The sequence below is a fragment of the Pipistrellus kuhlii genome, unplaced genomic scaffold (assembly GCF_014108245.1).
Source record: "Pipistrellus kuhlii isolate mPipKuh1 unplaced genomic scaffold, mPipKuh1.p scaffold_m20_p_87, whole genome shotgun sequence".
Lineage (NCBI taxonomy): Eukaryota > Metazoa > Chordata > Mammalia > Chiroptera > Vespertilionidae > Pipistrellus > Pipistrellus kuhlii.
In genome coordinates this window covers 582,139-600,273 of record NW_023425592.1, presented here as the reverse complement: position 1 = coordinate 600,273, position 18,135 = coordinate 582,139, and the positions used below count along the sequence as shown (strand labels likewise).

At 47.5% G+C, this 18,135-nt stretch overlaps 1 protein-coding gene and 1 pseudogene across 2 annotated transcripts in view; both read right to left on the bottom strand.

Moving 5' to 3' along the window:
• Positions 1-12,971, bottom strand: part of DNAJC5 (DnaJ heat shock protein family (Hsp40) member C5) — a 41,313-nt gene extending 28,342 nt beyond the window's left edge. Inside the window, exon 1 of one of the 2 annotated variants that reach the window (XR_004985999.2) lies at positions 12,745-12,971. The gene's annotated coding sequence lies outside the window, so the exon portion shown is untranslated. The remainder of the gene's footprint in view (positions 1-12,744) is intronic. The other variant, XM_036425881.2, reaches the window with a different exon arrangement.
• On the bottom strand, positions 1,207-2,109 carry LOC118712297 (annotated as a pseudogene).
• Positions 12,972-18,135: the final 5,164 nt, after the last annotated feature.

Below are 18,135 nucleotides of genomic sequence, written 5' to 3'. Positions count from 1 at the left end.
TAAAATAAATAAAAAAAAATATATATATATATATTATTTTATTGATTTTTTACAGAGAGGAAGAAAGAGGGATAGAGAGTTAGAAACATCAATGAGAGAGAATCATCAATCAGCTGCCTCTTGCAAGCCCCCTAATGGGGATGTGCCCGCAACCAAGGTACGTGTCCTTGACCGGAATCGAACCCGGGACCTTTCAGTCCGCAGGCCGATGCTCTATCCACTGAGCCAAACCGATTTCGGCCCCCTTCTATCTTCTTATTGAACATCAAAAACACCCGCTATGAGATCAAATGTACTGTACCTGGGTTACGTGCAAAAATTATTAATGCTTAATTCCTTTTCTATTGTATCTCACCTCCAGCTGTGGGGCAGTATTTTGTTAACATACTTTAAACTAAACTCCTTAAACAAATTGTTATACAAGTGGTGCTTCTGCATAGCTTGATAACCGGGATGTTATTTTTAACAAAATGATTTAAGTGTTCCATCCTGGCTGAGACCCTTGTGTTGGGCCTAGAAGTGAACATTTGGAATATGGCCTATAGAAAACAGAGAAACAAATCCATATAAACATCCATTGTGAAAGAGATGAAAGTTAAAAATGCATTATTTCTAAGGTCTAGCCAGTATGCATTACAAGGTGGTTTTTGTTGGTAGGAAGGAGTGTTAAAGGACTCAGCCAGAGGAGTATAGTCACTGTAGTAACTGACACATCCCCTCCTTGCAAGATATTCACTGGACACACCCATGCTAAGTTTCAGACTACAGTCGGCCTTCTGTACCAATCCCAGATAGAAGATATTTGGGGATGGGGGGAGCTTTGTTGTCGATGATGTGTACTAGGTAGTTAAGCCTCTGATGGTTGTATCTGTTCTGATGAATACTTAGGGACGACTGTACTGGAAGTCTTTTAAGAGGTGTGGGAGCAGAGGAATGGAAACGTATTTTTAAAGTGGGGAGGCTGGTGATCCTTTAATTTTTTTTAAGTAGTGCTACCTTAGATGAACAAACTTATAATTCCCCTCATTGTTTAGTTTTAACCCAATGAAAAGAGTGTATCTGTGGCATACTATTTTCCATGAAAACCTTGAATTAATGCTGCATGATTTAGTTTCTTCTTTCCTTTCAGTATTATAAGAACCTTAAAGTCAATGTTTGCAATCTTTCTTTGGATATTTATACTTTTATTATTTATTTATTTATTTATTTCAAATGGAACTTGCTTTTAAGTGACGACGACATGCACTTGGGGGTGGGTGGATCGAGTTCTCATTTGTTTTGAAATCCCAAATTAATGAGCATGATAAACTGTTATTGTTGGCACTGGCTTTACCCCAAGTGGCCAAGTGACACTGTCTGACTCTCTACTCTTAAGTCCCCTAACCCCCATCCTTTCCTTTTCCATTGACTTAGGACAGCCCTTGTAGACATGCCAATCACAGTGGGAAAGGGGGCAAGGGGGAGGTCACAGTGCATGGGGTTCAAGGTCACAGTGGGAGGAGCAAAGGGGATCACAGTGCAAGTTAATCAGGTCCTTCCCTCTGCTCAAGTCCAGTTGTCTGCCACGGCAGTGTGACCCATGGCGGACGACCCAGGAGGTGGTGACGGCGGCAGCATTCTTTCTTGCCCACATTTATCTGCGCTGTTGGAAGCCTTGTGACCCATCAGGACCCAAGGGCTGTCTGATCACATTATTGGGCTGCCTGCTGTCTTCGGGTTGGGAGATCCTGGTTGGCCTGTCGAGGATGGGTTTCTCTTGTTCCTCATCGGGGCTGGCGCTGCCCAGGATCCGCTTCCGGGCTTCTGCGTACTCTGCCTCCCGCTGTGCTAGGGACTTGACCGGAAGGGCTGGCCTGCTGGTGGAGTTGGGGCTGCTGACCACACCGTTGCTGGTGGGCCTCTTGAGGATGCGGATCTGAGGGGGGGACCGGTGGGAAGGCTATCATCCTGAATCACAATGGGCACTTTGGGAGGAGATTTGGATTTCCTCTCTTTTTGTGTGATCTTCAGTTTTTTTCCCAACCGTCTGTCTATTTCCCCACTGTCTGCTGCCCCCTCCCAGCTCTCAGCAACCTCCTCATCTTCCATCTTACTCGTCGCTTCCCCTCCTCCCCTGGATATTTATACTTTTAAATAGTACCTTTTAAGTAGCAGTGTGGGACAAGGCTTGTAAAAGTTTGTCTAAATGTTCCATTTTCACCTTGTGTCCATTTATCACTCTTCTAAATCTAACTTTGCACAAGTAACCCATGTAAAAACTGTACATTTTTCAAAACTTGTAAATAAAAATAAACTTACAATGGAATACTATGCTGCCATAAAAAAGAAGGAATTCTCATCATTTGCAGCAACCTGGATGGAAATTGGAGAACATCATGCTGAGTGAAATAAGCCAGTCAATGAAAGAGAAACACCACATGACCTCACTCATTTATGGATAATAAAGAACATTATAAACTGAGGAACCAAAAGATATAGAGACAGTAAAGTAACAAGCAGACTGTCAAATTACAGCAGGGGGTAGGGAGATCTGGGGGAGATAATAGATCAACTGAAGGACTTGTATACATGCATATAAGTACAACCAATGGACACAAAACTCTGGGAAGAGAGGGTATAAATGGGAGGGAGGGAATGGTAAGATATGTACACAGATAATAATTTAATAAAAAAATTAAAAAAAAAAAACACTTAAAATTAAAAAAAAAAATTAAGCATATGCTGACTGAAATAAAAAATAATATACAGAGATCCAACAAGAGACTAGAGGATCCCAAGAATCAAGTCAAAGATCTGAAATACAAAGAGCAAAAAACACCCAACTGGAAAAGCAAAAAGCAAAAAGAATCCAAAAATATGAAGATAGTGTAAGGAGCTCTGGAGAAACTTCAAGCGAACCAACATCCAAATTATGGGGGTGCCAGAAGAGAGAGAACAAGATACTGAAAACCTATTTGAAGAAATAATGACTGAAAACTTCCTCCACCTGGTGAAAAAAATAGACTTACAAAAGTCCAGGAAGCGCAAAGAACCCCAAACAAAAGGAACCCCAAACAAAAGGAATCCAAAGAGGACCACCAAGACACATCATAATTAAAATGCCAAGAGCAAAAGACAGAGAGAGAATATTAAAAGCAGTGAGAGAAAAACAGTTAATTACCTACAAGGGAGCACCCATACGATTGTCAGCTGATTTCTCAACAGAAACTATACAGGCCAGATGAGAGTGGCAAGAAATATTCAAAATGATGAATAGCAAGAACCTACAATCAAGAGTACTCTACCCAACAAAGCTATCATTCAGAATTGAAGGTCAGATAAAGAGCTTCACAGACAGCCAAAACCGGTTTGGCTCAGTGGATAGAGCGTCAACCTGCGGACTGAAAGGTCCCGGGTTCGATTCCAGTCAGGGGCATGTACCTTGGTTGCGGGCCCTTCCCCAGTGGTGGGTGTGCAGGAAGCAGCTGATTGATGAATCTCTTTCATCGATGATTCTAACTCTCTCTCCCTCTCTCTTCCTCTCTGTGAAAAATCAATAAAATATATATTTAAAAAAAAAAAAGAGCTTCACAGACAAGAAAAAGCGAGTTCATCTCTGCCAAACCAGTATTATATGAAATGCTGAAAGGTATTCTTTAAGAAGAGAAAGAAGAAGAAAAAGAATAAGATAAAAATTGTGAACAACAAATACGTATCTATCAACAAGTGAATCCAAAAATCAAGTAAATAAAAAGTCTGATGAACAGAATAAACTGGTGAATATAATAAAGTCAGGGGCATTAGAAAGGGAGTGGATTGACATTCTTGGGGGGAAAGAGGTGTGGGAAGAGACTGGACAAAAACCATATACCTAACGCCGAAATCTGTTTGTCTCAGTGGATAGAGTGTCGGCCTGTGTACTGAAAGGTCCCGGGTTCGATTCTGGTCAAGGGAATGTACTTTGGTTGCAGGCACATGCCCATTAGGGGGTGTGCAAGAGGCAGCTAATTAATGATTCTTTCATCGACATTTCTCTCTATCCCTCTCTCTTCCTCTCTGTAAAAAAAATCAATAAAATATATTTTTAAAAAATTTGTACACCTATGAATGAGGACAGTGGGGGGTGGTACGGGGAGAGGGTGGGGTGGGAACTGGGGGAAAAAGAGTAACAATTGTAATAATCTGAATAAATATTTATTTAAAAAAAAGAAATACTTCACAGATAACTGTCATCTTTAAACTGTAGAATTTCCAGTTTCATTTCAAAATGAAACAGGACTATTAAATTTTACATTAAAAAAGATTTTAATTTTACTTGTGATGAGCCTCCTGAGTCAAAGTATAATATAAGGTGAATACAGTCTAGTAAAAATCTATATCTAGCCCTAGCTGGTTTGGCTCAGTGGATAGAGCATTGACCTGCAGACTGAAGGGTCCTGGGTTTAATTCCGGCCAAGGGCAAGTACCTCAGTTGCAGGCTTGATCGCCAGTAAGGGTTGGGTAGGAGGCAGCCAAGTGATGATGTTTCTCTCTTATGTTTCTATCTTTCTATCCCTCTCCCTTCTTCTCTCTCTAAAAAAGTCAATAAAAACATATTTAAAAAGAAAGTTTTTTTAAAAATAAATCTGTATTGTTCATATTATAAATGTTCCTCATTTCCACCTCTCCTCCATCAGTTTCCCACCCCACCCTCTGCCCTTTCCCCACCCCCTATTGTCCTCATCCATAGGTGCAGTTTATGTTCAGTCTCTTCCCACACCCCCCTCTCCCCTTTTCCCCGAGAATCGTCAGTTCACTCCCCTTCCATACCTCTGATTCTATTATATTCACCAGTTAATATTGTTCATCAGGTTTTTTAATTCCCTTGGTTTTTAGATTCACTTGTTGATAGTTACTTATTTGTTGTTTATAGTTTTTATTTTTATTTACTTTCTCTTCCGAAAGAACCCCCTTCAGCAATTCATATAATTCTGGTTTGGTGGTGATGAACTCCTTTAGCTTTTTTTTTTTATTAGTGAAGCTCTTTATCTGGCCTTCGATTCTGAGTGATAGCTTTGCTGGGTAGATTATTTTTGGCTGTAGGTTCTTGCTATTCATTACCTTGAATATTTGCCATTCCCGTCTGGCCTGCATGGTTTCTGTTGAGAAATCAGCTGACAATCGTATGGGTGTTCCTTTATAGGTAACTACCTGCTTTTCTCTTGCTGCTTTTAATATTCTCTCTTTGTCCTTTGCTCTTGGAATTTTAATTATGATGTGTCTTGGTGTGGTCTTCTTTGGATTCCTTTTGTTTGGGGTTCTGTGCACTTCCTGGACTTGTAAGTCTAATTCTTTCACCAGGTGAGGGAAGTTTTCTGTCACTATTTCTTTCAGTATGTTTTTGATATTTTGCTCTCTCTCATCTTCTGGGACCCCCATAATTCTGATGTTGGTTCACTTGAAGTTGTCCCAGAGGTTTCTTATATTATCTTCAACTTTCTGGATTCTCTTGTCTTCTTGCTCTTTATGTTCCAAATCTTTGACTTGATTCTTGCGATCTTCCATTCTGTTTTTAGGACTCTGTATAATATTTTTTATTTCAGACAATGTATTCTTTATTTCTTGTTCATCCGTTATTATTTCTTGTTGATCCCTTATTAGTTCTTGTTGATCCCTTTTCATCTCCTCATAGGTCTTATCGACCTTTTCTAGGAAATTCTTGAAAAACCTTATAAGCGTGGTTTTGAACTCTATATCGTCTCTTCTTTTCCTCCATTTCTTTTGTTTGTGATCTATTTCCTTGTCTCGGCATTTTCACAGCGTCCCTGAGTTGGTAGGGTGGCTTTGTGTGCTAAGGTATCCTATATGGTTCAGTGAGTCAGCCTCCCAGTTACCTGAGGTGGATAGTCTTGGTGTAGCCCTTTGTGGGCTGTGTGTGCAGCCTTGTTGTTAAGCCTTGCTTGTTGTTGGTATCACTGGGAACCGTTGATCTCCAAGCCAATTGGCTATGAGGATCAGAAGTGTCTCAGCTAGGAGGGTTTCCTTATTCCGCTTGAATGGGGCGGAGTCTCGGGGTGGCACAGACAAGCTTTGTTGAATCCCGCACAATTGGTTGCAGACAAGCTTTAGATTCCTGTCTGCCCCTCCCTAGGAGAGTCCTATTGGCAATTGGCAGGAAACGAGAAAGCTAGCCACTGGAAGGGCTTCTGTGCTCCGCTTGGAGGGGGCAGAGTCTCGGGTGGTGCAGACAAGCTTTATTCAGCCCCTCCCTACGAGAGTCTGGTTTCTGAGTCCCACAGTAATGGCCGTTGGCTTCACACACCTCCGAGAGATCTCTGCCCACTGCCTGACAGTCTGGCCTCTCCCTGTCTGGAGCCATCTATCAGCGCAATAGGGTGGTTCTGTTTTCCTCCCGAACAAGAAAGCCAGCCGCGCATTAGCTGTCTGCCCTCTCTGCACGCAGGGAGTAAGCCGGTAGTGAACTCGGCCCGCCCTCTCCGCGCTCCGCAAGGTAGTCGCAAACCTGCAGCGAACTCTGCGGCCGCCTTTTCGTGCGCACAGTTCTCTGCACCTTCACAGTTCCTGAGGTTCAGCGTGCCTTCTTTCTCCTTCCCAGATGGTAGAGCTTCCTCTCAGCCAGCCATCCGGCGCTTCAGGATGATGTTTCCCCCGTTTTTCAGTTCTAAATTCAAATTTGTTGTGGTAGGCTGCATTCGGGTGTCTATCCTATGCTGCCATCTTGGTTTCTCTCTAAAAAGAAACTTTTATCAAGAACACAACTTTTTTAGTTAATTTAAAAAGGAGAGGCTATTTAAATTACTGCTTCATGAAAGTCCACTTAAACTAAACATTTTATTTTATTCATAACTAAATTATTTTACTTCAGGATTCATTACTCTTTTTTTTTTCATTACTCTTTATTTTAGCAATATATAACTACATTCTTTCTTTTTCCCCTCTCCCCCAAGCATCAATGTGAGAGACACATGGATTGGTTGCCTCCCACACTAGCCCTAACCAGAGCTGTGGATCAAGCCTGGAACCAAAGGATGTGCCCTTGATCAGAACTGAACCTGGGATCCTTCAATCTTAGGGCCGTCAATGTTCTATCCACTGAGCCAAATCGACCAGGACTTATATTCTTATTTTAAAGGAAACAGCAATATTTACTGCAACTGGGGGGGAAAAATCCCAGATTTTGCCAAAACCGGTTTGGCTCAATGGATAGAGCGTCGGCTTGGGGACTGAAGGGTCCCGGGTTCAATTTCGGTCAAGGGCATGTACCTTGGTTCTGGGCATATCCCCAGTAGGGGCTGTGCAAGAGGCAGCTGATTGATGACTCTCTCTCATCGATGTTTCTAACTCTCTATCTCTCTCCCTTCCTCTCTGTACAAAATCAATAAAATATATTTTAAAAAAAACAACACCCAGATTTTAACATCAAACCCATAGCATCAAAGTGTTAAAATCCCATGTAAGTGAAGAGGAAAGATACATTGACAGAATATAAACTGGGAAATATATGGCAAAAATTATAAAGTTTGTACTCTTTGACCCCAAATTTTTCCTTAGTTACCTTAGAGAAACCCTCTCACAATAAAAGATGCTCCTATATAATAAACAAAAATTAAACGGAACTGCCAAAACCGGTTTGGCTCAGCGGTAGAGCGTCGATCTGCAGCTGGTCGATGTTTCTCTCTCATCGACGTTTCTAGCTCTCTATCTCTCTCCCTTCCTCTCTGTAAAAAACGAATAAAATATATTTTTAAAAAAATTAAACGGAACTGCCTAGTTAAAAAAAACAAAAACAAAAAACAAAAACAGCCAAGACCGGTTTGGCTCAATGGATAGAGCGTTGGCTTGGGGACTGAAGGGTCCCGGGTTCGATTCCAGTGAAGGGCATGTACCTTGGTTGTGGGCATATCCACAGTGGGGGGTGTGCAAGAGGCAGCTGATCGATGACTCTCTCTCATCGATGTTTCTGACTATCTCTCTCCCTTCCTCTCTGTACAAAATCAATAAAATATACTAAAAAAACACTAAAAAAACAACACATAGGTTATGCCACTAAGCTCTTCCAATAATCCTACCTAATAAAAGAGTTAATATGCAAATTAACCATCACTCTGCTACAACCACCAGCCAATCAGAGCGGTATGCAGATAAACCCAACCAAGATGGCTATAGCCACAGAGAGCAGGAGGGAGGCTTGGGTCCCCCAGGCAACAGAAGAAGCCAAGATTTCTGCCTTCTCTAGTCAGCCTAGGCCTCCACACAAGGCTACAAAGTTTCAATTATAGAAGGTAAACAAATCCAAACAGAAATGGCTGCTGGCCACAGAGAGAGCAAGAGGCTTGGCTCTGCTCCAGGCTATAAAGTTTCAATTGTAGAAGGTAAATAAATTCCAGATATCTCTGCTTAGGTGCCAGGGGGCGTGGCTGGCCTGCAAACCACCACAGGCCCCTTGCCCAGGCCACCCCATGCCCCAAAGGAATTCTCAGCCTGATATGGGACATCCTTCAGGGCAAACCAACTGTGACCGGCTGGTTTGTGCACCAGGTCTCTATCCTATCTAATAAAAGAGTAAGATGCAGATTGACCATCACTCCAACACATAAGATGGCTGCCCCCATGTGGTCAAAGATCCTGCCCCCATGTGTACACAAGATGGCCAGCAGGGGAGGGCAGTTGGGAGGCACCAGGCCTGCAAGGAAGGGCAGTTGGAGGCGATCAACCCTGCAGGGGAGGGCAGTTAGGAGTGACCAGGCTGGCAGAAGAGGGAAGTTGGGGGCAAACAGGCTGGCAGGGGAGCAGTTAGACATCAATCAGGCTGGCATGGAAGTGGTTAGGGGAAGATCAGGCTGGCAGGCAGAAGCGGTTAGGGGCAATCAGGAAGGCAGGCAGGCGATCAGTTGGGAGCCAGCAGTCCCAGATTCTGAGAGAGATGTCCCAGTTTGGAGAGTGTGCAGGCTGACTGAGGGACACCGACACCACCACCACCATCACCACCACCAGCACCTCCCCCCACCCCGTGCATGAATTTCATGCACCAGGCCTCTAGTAGGAGTAAAAAGAGTAGAAGCTGGTTGTGGCATGTGCCCTCTGCAGAGCAGGGAGCCTGCACTCCTGCCCCATACCTGCAGCTCCTGATGCTAGCACCTCCAACCCAGGGAGCCTCCATTGCAGCTGGGGCCATCTGCTAGGAGCCCAAGGTGTTGAGCCCCTAACACCTGAACTCAGCCCATGGCCAGAATAAGACAGGCGATTTTAGTTCTGTTGGAATCACAATGACACATTCCCCTGCATCCTAACAACCAGTGCACAGGGCAAGGAGAGCTGGCTCTCTAAGAAAGGAGCTGCCCCACGGACAGAGCCAGGGCGGGGCACAGCTGATAGGGCAGCCAGTCAGCATTCCAATCCTCTGACTCCCAGAATGCAACTTTATAACCAATTGGCACAGATTTTCTCCCAACACAGCAGTGGAGACACCAAATGACTGTACATTTCACCCTGTAAACCACCATGTTTGCTGGTGACATATGTTCAATGTAGAAAAATTGTAAGGACAATAAAATTACAAATAACCCATGAGGATGAATAAGTTCATTCACATTCATACATTCAAGGAATAGTCACAATAACTCTCAATGTATCAGATTATTTAAAAATATATCTAGCTTTAACATACAAAGGTTTCTGCCACAGAGCTGTTTTAAAAACCATTCATGTAGACAGATGTGGAATGACATTAGAATTCAGTAAACCTTTAATGTACACAGATCAGTCCTGAAAAGGAAATTGCTTAGGGCGCCATTTCGGTGACACACAATCTGGGGCTCACTCCTACTTCCCTCTTCAGAAGGAGATGCTGTACTTCATTTTGCAATTTCAGTGTTAACTACCAATATGTTTGCAAAACTCTTAGAATTTAAAACAATTTTATTTGCTGAAGACCTAAACTTATTCATTCTGACAAACCAAGAGGCAAAATGCGCTATTTCACTGGCACAACTTAAACAAAATTAGTCTGAAGAATAAGGAAAGACTAAATCTAAACTAAAAGTTGTTTGGTAATCTAATCCTTAAATCTTCCAGGGGCCTGACAACAGACCAGGCTAATCCTCTCCAGGATGTCATTACCTAAGAGCTAGCCCTGGCTTAGGAAGGTACAACTGTCATGGTTTTTCGCATCTTTGTTACTTATATTCAGGAAACAGTTGATGAAGTATCTTTCCACTTATCACCTCCTAAACTCCCCCAACTGTAGGCAGGGCAGGTACCTCTCTGTGGTGCCCCTCACGTGAGCCCTACTAGCCTTGTCTTCTTCCAGAGAGGAATTGAGAACTGTAGGCTTCCCTTTGATCTGGAGAGCACCGGAGACTCATGCATGAGGCACCATCAAGAGCTAAGAGTCAGTCTCCTGTCTACTTCTTGTGCAAGGACAGGTCATCAGGCTTGACACGGGTCCTCTAAAGACACAGGGGCCCATTTTCTCACAGGCCTGAGCCTTCATGGCTGAGGTAAGGTCTGCCTACAGCCTCTCATACTCCATGCCCTGCACAGACTACTTTACAGAGAGTCCAGGAATTTTCCAAGGGCCACTGTATCTGTGCGCATCATGTCCACCTTGCTCCCTGGCTTTAGAAGCAAACTCCCACCTCATAAAAGCCTCCCTATCGGGACCAGTCTCGCTGCATTTTAGTCATCATTCAGTAAATACCTGCACCAGGGCAGATGCGAGCCTCTCTTGCCTAGGGCTCTAGAGACGTGCCAGAGCAGCTGGTTATGGGGGGATTCTTCAGGGTGGTCAGAACAGGAACCTGTTCAGGAGCCTGAATTCAAGTTCCAGGTCTGAGGGTACCCAAATGGCTGAGAAACATGCAGCACCCACTCAATACCTGCACACTGACAGTCACCTTAGGAACACAGGAAAACCCACTCCCTGCAAATTCTCGTGGGCATGAGTGAAAGTTCTGAGTCCCTCGGTCCTGAAGGTGTCTCGGCGCCAGGGCAGTCTCTGGAACAGCTCACTGACACGTGGCTCTGCTAAGGGATGACCACTCACTCCACTTCATTGACCAATGCCACCAAGTATTAAGACTAACATGTAGGTTTTGATTTTTGGGGGTAATCAAAGACAAAATTTCCAAATGTATTACCAATGGCAGGTCTGCTTTTAAAACCATTTAATTTTAATATATATTTTTATTGGTTTCAGAGAGGAAGGGAGAGGGAGAGATAGAAACATCAATGATAAGAGAGAATTGATTGAGCCCGAATGGGCATGTACCCTGACCTGGAAGTGAACTGTGACCTCCTGGTTCATAGGTCAGCACTCAATCACTTAACCACGCTGGCTGGGAGAAAACCTTTTTATTTTGAAATCATTATAGAAGTTGAAAGATTTACAGGTCGGTCCCAAGCACCTCTCCAATCTGCCAGTAACTGATGGTCCTCCTTCAGAATCCATGATGATGTCCAAAGGTCATCAAGCTATCACTATCACTATTGCCAGCTACTGCTCTCTGCACGAAAGAGCCTCCTTATGGACCTTACCTTACAGTAAAATACGAAGTTTAACAAATATATTAAGTAGATCACTAGGAGAATTAAGTTGTGGGAAGTCAGGGGACAAAACATGTGACTTTGTTCAGAAACCAGCGAAGAGGTGATGTGGGGGAGGAGTGAGTCAGGGGCTGTGGTAGGAGACAGGGCACAGAGGGGCGGGGTGGCCTGATGGCATCCGCCCCAAGGGTTCCTTCCCAGCAGAGGCCCCAGCTCCACAGCAGGAGTCCCTCAGCAAGGCTGTCTCCTCCACGTGCGCCACGTGTCTGCTCAACACACAGCCCCTCGGTCCCGTAACACACATCTTGTTGGAACCCAGCCCTGGTCACCATGCCATCCACAGTGACCGATGGGAGACAGAGTCCCAGCAGAACTGCCAGAGCCACCAGAGCCAGCTCTGACCCAGGTGTAAGGAGACCCACACACGCCCAATTCTAAAGTTTCCTGAAGCCTGGCTCCTCATGTCATCTCCCAGGTCACAGAACTCATGGCAACCTTCAGCAAGAGAAGCAAGTGAGTAAACCTAAGACCTTAATGCAACCCTGGCAGCAGATGGGGCAATTTTGGATTTGATGTTCTTATCATCAAGACGGTTTTTAAACACAATTAGGTGAGGACAGATTTGTAGCAGTTCAGACACAGCATCTCTGAGGTTATGATCAGCTGATTAAAACGTCCCCAATCAAATCTAAACTGGAGACAGAAATGAAAGGGAGACTTCTGCTTCCGTAGGCCACACTGAACGAATTCCGGGAAACGTCTCTTAGGCGATGAGACAGGGAGCCCCGCCACACCGGACAAACACGCTGGGTCCCAGCAGACCCTCACACTCAGGAAGGCAGACCCCAGGCGTCCGGCGGCGGGCGGGGATGGGCGCGCCGAGACCGGGCAGGACCCGGCTGGACGCGAGGCTTCGCGCGGCCCGAGCCCCAGAGCCCCCGCGCCGCCGCCGTGTGGGCGCCGCCCGCTGCGCCCCGCCCTCACCTTCCTGCCGGCGCGGGGGTCGCCCGCCGCCCGGCCCTCTCGCAGCCGCGGCCTCCGCGGCCCCGCCCGCTCCCGGCCCCAAGGGAGGGTTGCCATTTCCGGCTGCGGCGCGCGCCCCCCGCCCCGAGGCCTCGCACACCCGCGGCCGCCTCGCCCCGCGGCCCCGCACACCTCGCGACCCTCGCCCCGCCGTCTTCCCGGACTGACGGAGGCCCACTGGGCCCGCCACGAGCTCACCTGTCCGCGCGCCCGTCCGCCCGCCCGCTCTGCTCCGCGACGCTGGTGGCAGCCGGCCGGTGCGCTCCTCAGCCGGGGTTGCGCCTCAGGGACCCCGGGCGGAAACGGCGGGGGCGGCGGCGGCGGGGGCGGCGGCGGGGGCAGCGGCAGAGGGCGCGGGAGCGGCACCGGCAGATGCGGCGGAGGCGCGCACGCTCACGCACGCATCCGCACCGGCGCGCGCGCCCCCGAAAGGACGTGGGCTTCGCCGGTTCGTAGCGGCCTGCGTGGCCCAGGGCGCCTGCGCCCAGAGCGCGAGGCTGTGGCCCCGCCCACCCGGGGCGGGTTCGGAGAGACAGCCCCCGGGAGGTCCGGGGTGCGGGCGCAGGGGGCACCGGGGAGCTAGAGGCGCCCGGCCCCCGGCAGCGCCTCCGCCGTCTCGGGCGGGTGGGCTGGTGCCGCCGGGAGCCACGCAGAGGGCGGGCATTGGTCTTGCAGCCGAGTCTGCATGAGAGAAACAGAACTGATCCTGTCAAAGAACGGAGACAACTGGTGTGAAATGAGCCTCAGGCCGGCACCCCTCCACCCAGCCACTGTGACTGACGTTTGCTCATTCCTGGGGCGACGAGATGGCACTTCCTTCCTGCTCAGCCATCAGTGCCCTTGCCATCGTCCAGCCACCCTCCCAGAACCACCCACAAACAACTCACCTCCTTCCCTGCTCAGCAGGTGCGAGCCGTGCTCATCCCACTGATCCCGAGGGAGGGGAGACCTGCTCATCACCCCTTCCTATCTAGACTCCCTTTGAGTAGGAGTCCTACCATTTATCATGTGCCTGCCTCTGCCCAGTTCACTGGTATTGTCACTTTCCACCCTAGAAGCCACCCAAACAGACCTGGTCAGTGCGCCTGCCTCATCACTTCCACGTTTGCCCACTGGCCATTTTCTGCTCAGAAGCCTGATGACATCCAAGGCTTCCTATGACACTGAGTAAAATCCAAACTGCCAACAAACTCTGCCCTATCGGCCTCTGTCTTCTTCCACCTTTTTGTCATCAATCTGATCTTGAACTGTCCAGTTTGCCGCAGGCGCAGTGCTGTAAGTGGCAGAGAGCTCTGGACATATCCCGGCAATCATTACATTGAGCAACACCAGGCAGGCAGCAAGAAAAAGGCCCATGGAAACCGAGGAACAGAAAGACCGATATCTGTGTCTGTTGATTCAAGAGGATGAGAGATTTCGGATCAGAATTGAGTGAAAAGAACAAAATAGATCTGTGTTGGAAGCAGCACGAATGATTAAACCAGGCCTTAGTGCCTCCCTGACCTAGCAGTTCTGATGTAGGGATAGTCTAAGAAAATGTCCCCAAATACAGGAAAAGGTGTATGCATTGTGATGCTCTTGATGTTATTTAGAACAGTGAAAATGAAAACCTGTCTACAGATATACTGAAGTGAAATAATCTATTAAAAATAGAAACAAAGGCTACATAATGAGACAATTCTTGTGATGCTTCCTGAAAGTAAAATGAGCAAGATGCATGATATATAAAAAGTACATTACAGCCCTAGGCAGTTTGGCTCAGTGGATAGAGCGTCGGCCTATGGACCAAAGGGTCTCAGGTTTGATTCCGGTCAAGGGCATGTACCTTGGTTGCGGGCACATCCCTAGTAGGGATGTGCAGGAGGCAGCTGATTCATGTTTCTAGCTATCTCTCTCCCTTTCTCTCTGTAAAAATATCAATAAAAATATATATATATTTTTAAAGTACATTACAAATATGTTTATATCGCCGAAACCACTTTGGCTCAGTGGATAGAGCGTTGGCCTGAAAGGTCCCGGGTTCAATTCCGGTCAAGGGCATGTACCTTGGTTGCGGGCACATCCCCAGTGGGGGGGTGTGCAAGAGGTGGCTGATCAATGATTCTCATCAATGTTTCTAACTCTCTATCCCTCTCTCTTCCTCTCTGTAAAAAATCAATAAAATATATTTTAGAATATATGTTTATAAACAAACTAGAGGCCCAATGCACAAAATTTGTGCACGGACGAAAGGGGGTGCCTCAGTCCAGTCTGCTGCACCCTCTCCAATCCAGGACACCTCAGGGATTTAAACTGCCGGTTTAGGCCTGATCCTGGCAGTCACAATCCTGGACCGCTGGCTCCTAATTACTCACCTGCCTGTCTTTCTGGTTGCCCCTAAATGCCCCCCCACCGGCCTGATCACCCCTCCCTGCCTCTGTGTGCTAGCCTGATCACCTATAGCTGTCCCCTCCCTGCCAGTCTGGTTGCTCCTCAGGATATTTTTCCAACCCCACCAGCCAGGTCGCCCCCAATTGCTCTCCCCTGCTGACCTAATTGCCCTAACTCCCCCTCCCCACTGACCTGGTTGCCCCTCACAACCCCACAGGCCTGGTCCCCATGCAGCCTGCTGTCCAGTCCTTTCGTCATCCCTCACGAACCCCATGCCAGCCTGGTTATAGGCAGCCATCTTGTGAGGGCATGAGGGTTAATTTGCATATTGCCCCTTTATTATATAAGACAAACCAACTCTGGCTGGACTGCTCAGTTAGTTACAATGTTGTCCTGATATGTCAAGGTTGCAGGTTGAATCCCTGGTTGGTCATATATGCAGCATATATGTAACTGCAACAAAAATCCCATGTTCCTTTCTCTAAAATCAATTTTAAAAAACAAGTTTTTATTGATTTTTATTTTTAAAAAAAATATATTTTATTGATTTTTTACAGAGAGGAAGGGAGAGAGATAGAAAGTCAGAAACAAGATTCCTTGACTGGAATTGATCCTGGCACCCTTGAGTCTGCAGGCCAACACTCTATCCACTGAGTCACACTGGTTCCAGCAGTTTTTATTGATTTTTAGTAAGAGAGAGAGAGGGAGAGAGAAAAACATCAATGATGAGAATCATTGACTGGCTGCCTCTTGCACGCCTCAGGGCATGTGCCCTGACCAGGAATTGAACTGTAACCTCCTGGATCATAGGGCGACATTCAACCACCGAGCCACGCTGGCCGGGTTCTAAAATCAATTAAAAAAAATTTAAGCATTTTCTCTAAACAAATAAGTCAACCTGTTCAGGAAGGATGCCTGTCAAATGTGGACAGCAGCTACAGGCCCTGTGCTTCACACGCCCTTTAACTGGGTAAGTCTGAGCCCATTGTCTCTCTCCAGGTTTGCTCCCTTCTAAGGCCAGCCCCAGTAGTGCCCTTGGCTCCACCCACCTCACCACTTCTGCCTCCAAACTCAAAGCTCATCACACACTCGCCAGTTACCTAGCGAAACACCCTGTGTTCCCTGCAAATGGAGTGCAGCTTTAGGACAAGGTCCACGTGAAATGCACCTTGTACCCTACAAAAGCAGACTTTTAACGCCTAGGCCATCTTCCCCTCGTTTTTTCTTTTGCTTATTTTTGTTTATTCTCACCTCAGGATATTTTCCCATTGATTTTAAAGTTGATGGAAGGGAAGATGGGAAACATTGATGTGAGATACATCAATTGGTTGCCTCCTGCACCAGGGCGGGGATTGAGCCTGTGCTCTTGACTGGGAATTAAACCCTTGGGTGCACAGGCCAACACTCTAACCACTGAACCACACCAGCCAGGGCCCCAGGCCATTGAAATGCTTAACAAAGACTATGTGAAACCCACTTCCAACATAAATGAGGGGGAATGCTGACTGCTGGCAGCCATGTGCTCTCTGCCCTCGACACCAGCTGCTGTAATGAACTGTCATGCTGGGGATTATTAGATAATTGGAAGTCACCAACTTTTCCTGCTGTTACATCTGGGGCAAGGCTGGCTTTCTGACCCCAAAAGTCTAATGTTTCCAGTAAAGGAGTTTCCTACTGTGAACACCCAAGACATCAGGAACGGGCACATGGGAAGCCACGGGCAGCAAGAAATGGAGGCTCACACAAGGGCCTCAGAGGTGGGTGCAGCTGGCACTCGGGACATAGCAATAAGGGCACTGTGTGGCATCTTTGGAGCAAGAAGGTGAAGGGAATGAGAATACATTACTACACGAAGAAACACTGGACATGGGACAAATAATAATGGCCACAGAGGCTGGGTGGGGGATGGGCGAGGGAACAGGCAGGTTTCTAAGCACGCCTTGTCATTTCAAATCGCTGGATCCCCATTAGAGGCAGATCTGCCTTGGCAGCTGTTTGCCCACCGGACAAACAGCTCCTCTTTGCTCCACTCCTTCTTCTTTGTGGACTGTCATGTACTGGTCACTCCCTTCATGTGGTTCCAGCTCTAGCGTGGGGTTGCGAGGATAGGTCAACAAGTCCATTCCCTCGTGAACCCCCTACACCTGCCCATGGGATGTGTGGCTGCCGTGCGCAGCACCAGCTCCGATAACTGCAGCTACATGTGTGGGGACTCCAAGCAGCAGTTCTCCCCCGGGCGACCTCCTTCCATGCAGCGAATCCTGGCTGCTTGTTCAACTCCTGCAGCTCAGCCCTGACCCAATCTGTAATGTGGCTAGTTCCCCCTCAGCCTCCACGCCCCTTCCCCAAAGAACCCCCAGTTGATCACCTACTTCCTCCCTGCCTCCCCAAGGGTGCAGGCCCACAACACCAGGAATGCCTGTTAGCTCCTGTGCCACTCTTCCATCACCTTTCTGCAGGAAGACAGACATGTCGCACAAGCTGAAGGAATGCTTTATTAGCAAATTGCCCATTATTTACTTTATGGAAAAGACAAATCAGTTGTAGCCCTGCCTCCTGCCTCCACCAGGAGTCTGAGACTCTTGACTCTGAAGGAAGAACACCAAGTGGACCATGGTTCCCCAGCGTGAGGTGACCAGCAGACACTCAGGCCCAGAGCAGTCGACCAAAGCGGTCACTGAGCTGCTGGCTTCTCCCCAGTGTGCACCCATCACTCGCAGGCAGGCCAGGCTTGGGCCCGCCGAGAACCAGGAAGGCACAAGCTGCCCCTCCAGACACACTGACACCTGGGGCCCTGGGTGAGGCTGCTGGGTATGGCAGCTTCAAAATGGGAGAGATCTTTGTAGCTCCTGAGAAAAGGCAACAGCAGAGGTCCAGCTGACCCAGACCCTGCCCTGCAGGGTCCGTGCACTTCTCGAGTGCACCCGAACAGCCAACACAGCTGGAGCCATTGAGTGACGTGCCAGCTGCGCCTGGTCAGGCCTGGCCCACGAGGGCAGCAAGGCAGCACTGTAAGGTGCTGGCTTTTCTTTCTCCTATCGCCACCCCCTGAGGCCCAGGAGCCCACTGGCGAGGGCTGTTGAGGAGAGAAGAGCGAGTCCCACACACTGGGAGTGCGTTAGTGAAACAAAACACACCACTGGCGCAGGCTCGCAGCCCCTCAGGCAGATGCAGAACTGTCAGTGCCAGAACCTGCTAAAGCACTCTCACTAGTACATA